The sequence below is a fragment of the Manacus vitellinus genome, unplaced genomic scaffold, assembly GCF_001715985.3.
Source record: "Manacus vitellinus isolate BGI_N305 unplaced genomic scaffold, ASM171598v3 ctg7180002429536_pilon, whole genome shotgun sequence".
Classification (NCBI taxonomy): domain Eukaryota; kingdom Metazoa; phylum Chordata; class Aves; order Passeriformes; family Pipridae; genus Manacus; species Manacus vitellinus.
In genome coordinates this window covers 4,585-13,212 of record NW_021938084.1, presented here as the reverse complement: position 1 = coordinate 13,212, position 8,628 = coordinate 4,585, and the positions used below count along the sequence as shown (strand labels likewise).

The following is an 8,628-nucleotide window of genomic DNA, read 5'->3' as shown; positions in this document are numbered from 1 at the left end:
TTGCACCTCGCTCCTTCGCACTGTCTGCCTTCACAGCTTCTTCAGAACACGTCCGAGATGTAGTGTTCAGATCCTTGACGAGTGACACTCCAAATCTTGCGGACCCTTACTCTCTGTCTTTTCCACACTCCAGGCAAGGCAAGAACCCCTCCTCCTATCCAAAGAGAAAGATCTTCATGAACCAGAGAATCGCGGCTCCTGCCTGGAGTGGATCAGAGTAACCAGGAGACGATGCCTCAAGAGAAGCTAGGGACACACATGGCAACTGACTGCAGGATGCCCAGATTTGCGCTGCCCTGTGCTGTATAAATCACTTTGCACTCAGGCATTCTGTCGCAAGCCTGCGCTCTGTGTAGGAATGAAAAGCCATGTTTTCATAGGGGTGCTAATTTGCTCTGCCGTAGAACCAATTAACCGAGTTTTGTTTCTAAGAGAATCCCCTGAAATCTCTGAAGACGACAGTGTCAATGAGTCCGTGTCCGCCAGGACCCAGGAATACAGAGCCGCTTCCCATGATGGGGTCCGGAGAGCCAGAGGACGGCGGAAAGACCGTCTCCCGTCACCAACAGCCACCCCGTTGGCATCCGCAGCTCTCTGGACATTTAGCAGCGCGTACGAGGAGCTCGGGGCTGTGACCCGGGAGCTGCCGGTAGGAATGGATACGGGCTCCGGCCACCAGCCCTGTGCACAGATCAAAACCGCGACCAGCGACACCAGCCCTGCTCCCCGAGAGCGCCGCAGCCGCCGATCCGCTTCCTGGCGCCTCGCTACCCCCGCCAGCCCCGACTCTCTGTTCCTGGTGGGCCGCCTCCTCTCCGCCTCCTCTGCCTTCCTCTCCCTCCTGCTAGCAGCAGCAGCACTTTTGCTAGGACAAAGACCACTTGTGGTTTTGTCGGGGGCTGTGGCCCCAGTGCCACGGGGAGGCAGTGCATGGGAGAAACACCTTCCCCTGAGAAAACTCGGACGTGGCATAACCCCTCGCACTTGCTTTGGGATTCATGGAGATGCAGGCTCAGTAAGCGAGTTCTGCTGTGTCCCTCGTCCAGCTCTTCTTGCTCAGAGGACCAGGGAACAGCCTCTCACACCTGAACTGGATGTACTGGAATCTGCACATTTGCAGCAGGTTGAGGGGCACTCAGAGGCACATTCAAAAATTTCATTCTCTTTCCCATCTCTGTCACCTCCGAAGGACATAAATGACCACCAAAGCAGGTGTGATCTATTGCCATGTGCACTGGAAAACCCAGGTCATCTCCTCAGGGCATTCATCACAGACCTGCCATCCCCTCTTGGCACTCACAATAGAACCACAACTTCCAGCACTGGCTTCTCACCCGGCACACAGAGATTCTTTTGCCTTCTTTGGAGAGACCGAAGAATTAGAAAGGGTGTATCTGTTTGCATTGCACAGACAAGTCTTGAGCACACACCTGCTGTTGGTGTGGGGAGATGACCCTGAGCAAGAACAATTGCCATCAACCTCCTCGGGAGACCTTGAAGTTATGTGGGACAAAGAGTGTCTCGGTGTCACATTGCATTTACAGTTCTAAATCCTGGCAAAGCCCATGCGTGCAGCTCTGGGATGTGCTTCTCTTGGACAGAGCTCCGCGTTTCCATCTCTCAGGCAGTGGGGCATCTCAGATAGTGGCAGAGCAGGTGGCACCCCACAAGGGCTTAGGTGCATCCAGGCTCCTGGCGTGGCAGCAGGAACCCCAGGAGATACTGCCCCTGCTGCCATGAACTGTCTGTGTCTGTGTGCAAGCGAAGGACTCGTGTGTCTGAAAACCCTTCTGTGACCGAGCAGTGAGCCCCCGCCAGAGCACCACTGACTCTTGGCCAACTGGCCATCCACCAGGACCCCAGAGGCCATTTTCCAGCGCTGCTATGCAGAATATCATTCCCAATCTGTCCGGACATTCGGGGTTGCCCCATCACAGGGACAGAATCTGGCACTTCCCCTTGTTGAACTTCCTCTGGTTGAGGATTGCCCAAACCTCTGATTTGAGGTCTCTCTGCGGGGCCTCCGTCTTCCATGAGGCCCTGGAGTGTTACAATGGCCCCTTGATTGCTTGGGAATGTGCAGTGTTCTGTGTTCCATGTGTTACATGAGGCCCCATATTGTCACAATGGCACTGAAATGAGAGAGGATCTCCATCCTTAATGGCTTCGTAAATCAGAAGTTTTTCTTAGATAAAAATCCTAATCAACAAAGGGGTTTGCTTTCTTGGCATGGTAGCAGTCTTTTCTTTTCTTTTAAGACTACAATTAGTTGTAGGAGAGAGAATGTAGATGATACATGGAAACTAATAGAGAGTGTATCATATGCCCATCTTCAAGAAATTAGCTTACAGGCCTCAGAAAACTTGTTTAATAAGAGATTGTTCTGTTAAGAAGAAAGTCAATTATACATTGTTTAAGCAAATGGGAAGTTCTAAGACACGTCTTAGCTGGTCCTAAAGCATTTAGTTTAGGGGTTAGGGGTCGGATAGATCAATCAGAGACGCTTTAGGCCTGCTAATTAGATGGGTCGGATAGATCTGAATCAAAGATGACTGCGAGGCTCTGCTAAGAGAGAAGACCACTCTGTGAAAATGACTGCCCCTCCAGAAGAAATGGACTCTAGATGGCAGTCTTGCTCCACGAATAAAATCCAAGAGGCTATTTGACCCTAAAATCATAAGAGAATTTTGGACTGCTTGTGAAGGGGAGGGTCTTTCAAGTATCACTGTATTTATACTCCGAAATTTATACTGATTCTTTGATTCATGCATGGCAGAGTACCCCCATGAATCCCCAGCTGGCATATTAAAGAAATGTTCGATCCAATGGTTTCTGGTCATGGGGTTTAATTCTTTTGTTTTATCCCTTTGATTCCATGAAGTTCCAAAGATATCCCACGGTTTGTTTAATTCCATGAGGTCCCGCACATCCCAATGATGTCCCTTAAGTCCCTGGTTTCTGTAGTTTCCCAGGGAACATTTGCTTCTATGATGCAGGGCAGTGCCACGACGGCCACTTGATTCCGTGAGTTCCCCCAGTCTCCCAGCAGTCCTTTGGTTCCATGAGACCCTGCAATGTTGCAGTGGGTTGACCTTACCTGGATGCCAGGTGCCCACCAAGCTGCTCTATTGCTGCCCTTCCCAGCCAGACAGAAGAGACAGAATAAGATGGAAAATTATTTCTACCTTGAGATCAGGCACTTTACTAAAGCAAAAGCCAAAGTTTGCGCATGCATAAGTGAAGAGGAAAATAAAAAGATTTTCTCTCTACTTCCTGTCAGCAGCGATACCTGGCCACTTCATGGGAAGCAGGGCTTCACCACACAGAGAAGCCGCTCAGAAGGCATGTATTGTAAAAAAATGGATTTTCCCCCTTTCCTGTTCCTTTCCTGAGCTCTTGTAGCTGAGCTGACGCCATATATTCTGCAATGTCCCTTTGGTCCATTTGGCTCAACTGACCTGTCTGTATCGCCTCCCATGATCTTGCCCCCGATTCAGGGGACGAAGCCGACAATGCAGATGCTGCACCAGCCCTGCTCAGCAGTTGCCAAAGCACTGGTGTGATTAACCCCTTTGTAGCTCCCAATGCAAAGCACAGCCCTGTGACGCCTGCAGTGAGAAAATGAACTCCAGCTCAGACAGACCCAACACATGTGGGATTCTGAAATGTCTCAGGGTTCCTTTGGTTCCACGATGCCCCTCTCAGACCTGGCAGTAGAAAAATAAATCAAAAAATTGAGAAGAAATCATCTTAAAGTCATGCTAAGCCTGTCTTCTACAGTCCAGAATCTATATATGTGTGACTGCAGATACTTGGGATGAGGGTAGATGCTCAGAGGAATTCATGGGTTTGATCTAGGAAACCTGTCCCAAAGTTTTCACTGCCTTTTCCTCCTTGGACATTTCCTGATGCCCGGAGGAAGCTCATGTCCAACAGCAGCTCCATCCCCCACTTCCTCCTCCTGCTGATGCAGCTCTTGCACTTCTGCTTCTTCCTGGGCATCTCCCTGGCTGCCCTCCTGGGCAACGGCCTCATCCTCAGCGCCGTAGCCTGCCACCACCACCTGCACACCCCCCAGGGACTTCTTCCTGCTCCACCTCTCCCTCACACACCCGGGCTGCATCTGCACCACTCTCCCCAAAGCCATGGCCAATTCCCTCTGGAACACCAGGGGCATGTCCTACTCAGGATGAGCTGCACAGGTGTTTTTTGCTTTTCTTCTTGATCACAGCGGAGCTTGCCCTTCTCACCATCATGTCCTATGACGCTACGTGGCCATCTGCAAAGCCCTTCACTACAGGACCCTCCTGGGCAGCAGAGCTTGTGCCCACTTGGCAGCAGCTGCCTGGGCCACTGGGAAGAGGGTCTGGCCCTGGGGCTGCAGGAGCTGCCGCCTGAGCTGATGATCTCCTGAGCAGTCCAGACATGCAGTCACTGTCCCTGTCCTCTATTGCCTCCCTTTCTTGCTGCAGGACCAGAAACGACTGTGCTGCTCTGCTGGGCTGGGGCGGGGCAGGGAGATGGGGGGACCAGGGAGGGGCTGGTCTGGGCAGTTCCAGTGACTAGAAAACCCCAATGTTCATCTGAAGTGTAGGAGTGGGCAGGGTGGGAGCATTACAGGGCTGAGGTGGCTCCAGGCTCTGGGAGTGGTAGCAGGAGCCCAGGGAGACACTGCCCCTGCTGCAATGAACTGCCTGTGTGTGTGCCAGGGAAGGACTCGTGTCTCTGAACACCCCCGTGTGTGCATCAGTCCAGCTCAGGGTTGGACACCTCTCAGAGCCCTGACACATTTCTCTGTGTGACTCCAGGAAAACCCCCACTGTGCCAGGGAGTTACCAGATCCTTTACTGTCACCCTCCTGGTGTCCTGTGTAATGATGAAACTAGAAAAGGTGATCATCATACCCTGGTAATTTTCTAAGAGGAGAAATGTCACTGCTGGAAAGAAGTGTCACTGCTGGAAAGAAGTGTCACTGAAGAGGTGAGAAGAGGGAACATCATTGTTTCCTTCAGTCTGTTCCACAGCAGGTTCCCCTGGAGCCCCAGGGACACCTGCGGGGAACCCAGAGGGGCAGAGAAAGGGCTGCCTTTGGCTCTTGCTGTGCTGCTCAGCTGGGCCGGGCTCCTGGCACACAGGGAAATCCTGGCAAGCGGGCAGCACTGCAGAGAGACAGCTCTGCCCAGGAGCAGCTCCTCTGCACAGCCCAGCAGGGCCGAGGGCACTGCCTGTAGGCACGAGAGAAGAGAAGAAAGGCAAAGGGAGGTTAAAGGCAGCAGAAAGATGGGAGGTGTTCAGCTGAGACACAACTTGGGGACACAACTTCACACTCCTCTGCAGAGTGAGTCTACAGGTGCAGGGCAATGTCGCTTGTGTTCCTGGAGGAATCTCCTAAAGCTACCACATCCCACAGCCTTGCACATCTGTCAGGACTCTCCCAGTTTCTCTGTTGCGCCGGAGGAGGATGTTCTCCAGGGCAGGCCTTCCCTGCAGCACCGTCAGAGGGACAGCGCAGGTGGGCTCCTTCTCCCAGGGATGGCTGCGGGCTGGGAAGGTGGGGGTGCAGCCAGGGATGCCCGGGGCTGTCCTGCAGAGCAGGGTCCCTGTGCTCCGGGGTTCTTTGTGCCAGGGCAGGGACTTTGCTGCCTGCTGGGGTCAGGTCTCATCCTGCCTGGGTAGTTGCCCACCCCTCTGCAGGGAGAAGCTGTCGGTGGGTGGTGAGAACCCCAGCAGGAGCCAGGCAGGTTCTTCCTGCCGTTGGATGAGGTGTGTGTGGTCAGGGCTGTGGGAGGTCAGGGCTGCTCCCAGATCCAGATCACACCAGCACATTTCCAAGAGCACTGTCAAATGGGAAGGACAAAGCACAATTATTAGGAAGGAATGGAGCTTTTCTGAGTCAGTGTTTTCAGTTTCCTACTCCTGAGGAATCTGGGGGTTGAGAAATGGAAAAGGAGCTCCCATGTTGGACAAGTCACTGAGACTCCTGAGCTGTAACTTGGAATGCACAAGTGCTTCTGTAAGCAACTTCCTAAAGTGCTTTCGGCCTCTGCTCTGCTTTTGACAGAAGCAGCATCACTTCTGCTGGACCCATCTGTTTTTCTTTATCTGCCCTTTTCCACCTGCAAAAAGAAAAGTTGCCCAGTCAGTGCGCTGCAAACAGGCAGGTTTCTCTCAGGCCACAGTGAGTGCACAGACATTCGGATGGAGTGGTGACAGGGAAGTCATGAATGGATTTCTGATGTTGAGTCTACTGTTTTGAAATCAGAAAATGTGGTGTTGAAGTCATCGTTAGCCTTTGAGAGGGAAACAGGAGAAAAATCGGATAAATTTGTTGCTAAAAATGAGCTGCTTCAAACTGAGGTTGACCACCTTCAAAGTCTTGTTAAAATTTGGATGATTATGAAACAGTCAACTCACGGATTACCCCCATCAATACTAGACAATGCCCGCAGTATAAAGGCATAAAGCCCTCCCAGCCCCTCCAGGAACCCTCAAATCCCATCCCGGTCCCACAGGACACTCCCAACTTCCCCTTAAACCCTCCGAGGCCCCCAGACTGCCTCCCAGACCCACAAAAACCCACAAGATGCCCCCAAACCCCTCCCAGTTACCTCCAGCCCTCCCAGGACCTTTCAAACCCTCTCCTAGTTGCCCCCTTCCCCTTGAGTATGCCCCCAAACTCTCTCCCAGTTCCTTCCCACATCCCCGACGATTCCCCAAAACCCCTCACAGCTGCCCCAATCTCCCCAACCTCCCTCCCAAACCCCCAAACTCCCCCAAACACCTTCCCAGTTACCCCCACGACCTCCAAGCCCTTCTCAGCCTCCCCATTCCTTCCCAAAGCCCCTCCCAGTTGCCGGCCCGTCCCCCAGGCTCGGGTGAGGAGGTGCCCCAGGTTGACGGGCCCGCCCAGACAGGGGCGGTTCCAGCAGCATGTCAGGAGCCACCCCCTGCCCTGAAAGCTCCCGCTCGCCCTGGAGCCACCTCAGCTGCCCCTGCAGGGGAGAAATCCAGGCCGGAGCAGAGCAGGGGGCAGGGCCGGGCTGGGACCTCGATGGATGGGGGCACTGGGAGAGCAGGGGAGAGACTGGGATGGGCTGAGGGGGCACTGGGAGAGCAGGGGAGAGACTGGGATGGGTCGAGGGGGCACTGGGAGAGACACTGGGATGGGCTGAGGGGGCGCTGGGAGAGAGGGGAGACACTGGGATGGGCTGAGAGGGCACTGGGAGGGAGAGGGGAAAGTTTTTTACCCCTTTCCTGGGTACTTGAACACCCTCTGCACCCCCGTTCCCGGCCGTGCTGGCTGTCCTTTCCCCCCAAGCCATGAACAGGTTTTGGGGCTCCCTCGTGGGCCGCAGCCAATAGAACGGCTCTGCTGGAATGACGTCATTGCCAAATTCTGCTGGGCCCCTGTCCTTGTGCCGGTGAGTCACCCAATAGACCGTCGAAACTTCCGCGGGGGCTGCCGGGAGCGGGGCGGTGATGGCGGGGGAGGGGAGGATCGGGATTGAACCCGATTGGTCCCGATCGATCCCGGCCCCAGGGTCTCCCCCCGCCGCGCTGTTTTTCACGTGCGGCCCCAACGAGGCCATGGTGGTGTGGGGTGAGTTCAGGGGGTCCGGGGGCTCCTGGTGACCCCTCCGAATCTCCCCCAAGACTCTCGGGAACTGCCCAGATCCCCCCAAGAATGCTGGGGACCCTCCGCCTTTCCCCCTCGTCCCCCAAATCTCCTGTGCATCCCCTTAACCCTTGAAAATCTCCTGGGACCACCTCAGACCCCCAGACTCCCTCCTGGGGACCCCCAAACACTCTTCAGGACTCCGGGGTCCTTCCCGACCCCCTCCTAGAGTCTTTTGGGTGTCACCCACCCTTTACGGCGGATTCCTCCGTCCATTTTTCCACCCCGGACTGCTGGGGGTCCACCCCCCCAAGAAACTACTGGGAACTCCCCAGTGTCCCACCACGAGATTCCTGGGTCCCTCCCCCCCCAACCCCCTGTGGGTGCCCCCATCCTTTCTTCCCCTCGAAAATATTCTTGGGGGTCCCCCAATGTCTCCTCCAGCCCCCATCCTGCCAGGGATGGATTTGGAGGGATCTCCTTCCCCTTCCCTCTGGCCCGAAGGCAAATGCCCTCCCTGTCCTTCTTCCTTCGCCCCCAGGCAGAAAAGAGAAGAGAAACAGCCAGTTGGCCCTGGCAGCTGTGGGTGTGTGCAGGCTGTGGTTGAGTGGTTGAGGAGGGACAGGAGGGGGCTGGTGTTTGGGCCAAGTCCAGCAGGTGATGTCTTTTGTATCTGGCAGTCCTTGGTCAGCTCCACGACCATCCAGTTGTCAGTGTTCATGACATACCCATCAGCCCTTCTCTTCTTGGCTCCTACACTTGCCAACCCTAAGCTGCTCCTAAGTTCTCTTGCTGTCAGTTCATAAAGAGGTCTTGTCAAGAGTTACTGATTTAGAAACTAAACCCTGACATCTTTGTCTTTGCCAAAGATGTGTGTGAAAGGGCACACATCAACTTGCAAAGCAGTGTTGAGCTTCACATTGGGTGACTTGGCAGCTTCCTCTGCATCACCCATGCACCCTGGGTTTCTTTGAAAAGTACTTTTCACTCCAAATGTGACACCACATTACCCT

General features: G+C 54.3%; 1 long non-coding RNA gene across 1 annotated transcript; it reads right to left on the bottom strand.

The window, feature by feature from the left end:
- Positions 1 to 2,971: 2,971 nt before the first annotated feature.
- LOC115308091 lies at positions 2,972 to 3,585 on the bottom strand. Its single transcript, XR_003916436.1, has 2 exons — positions 3,459 to 3,585; positions 2,972 to 3,069 (listed from the first exon to the last, which is right to left on the bottom strand). It is a non-coding gene; the product is annotated as an uncharacterized LOC115308091 (long non-coding RNA).
- Between the last annotated feature and the right edge of the window lie 5,043 nt (positions 3,586 to 8,628).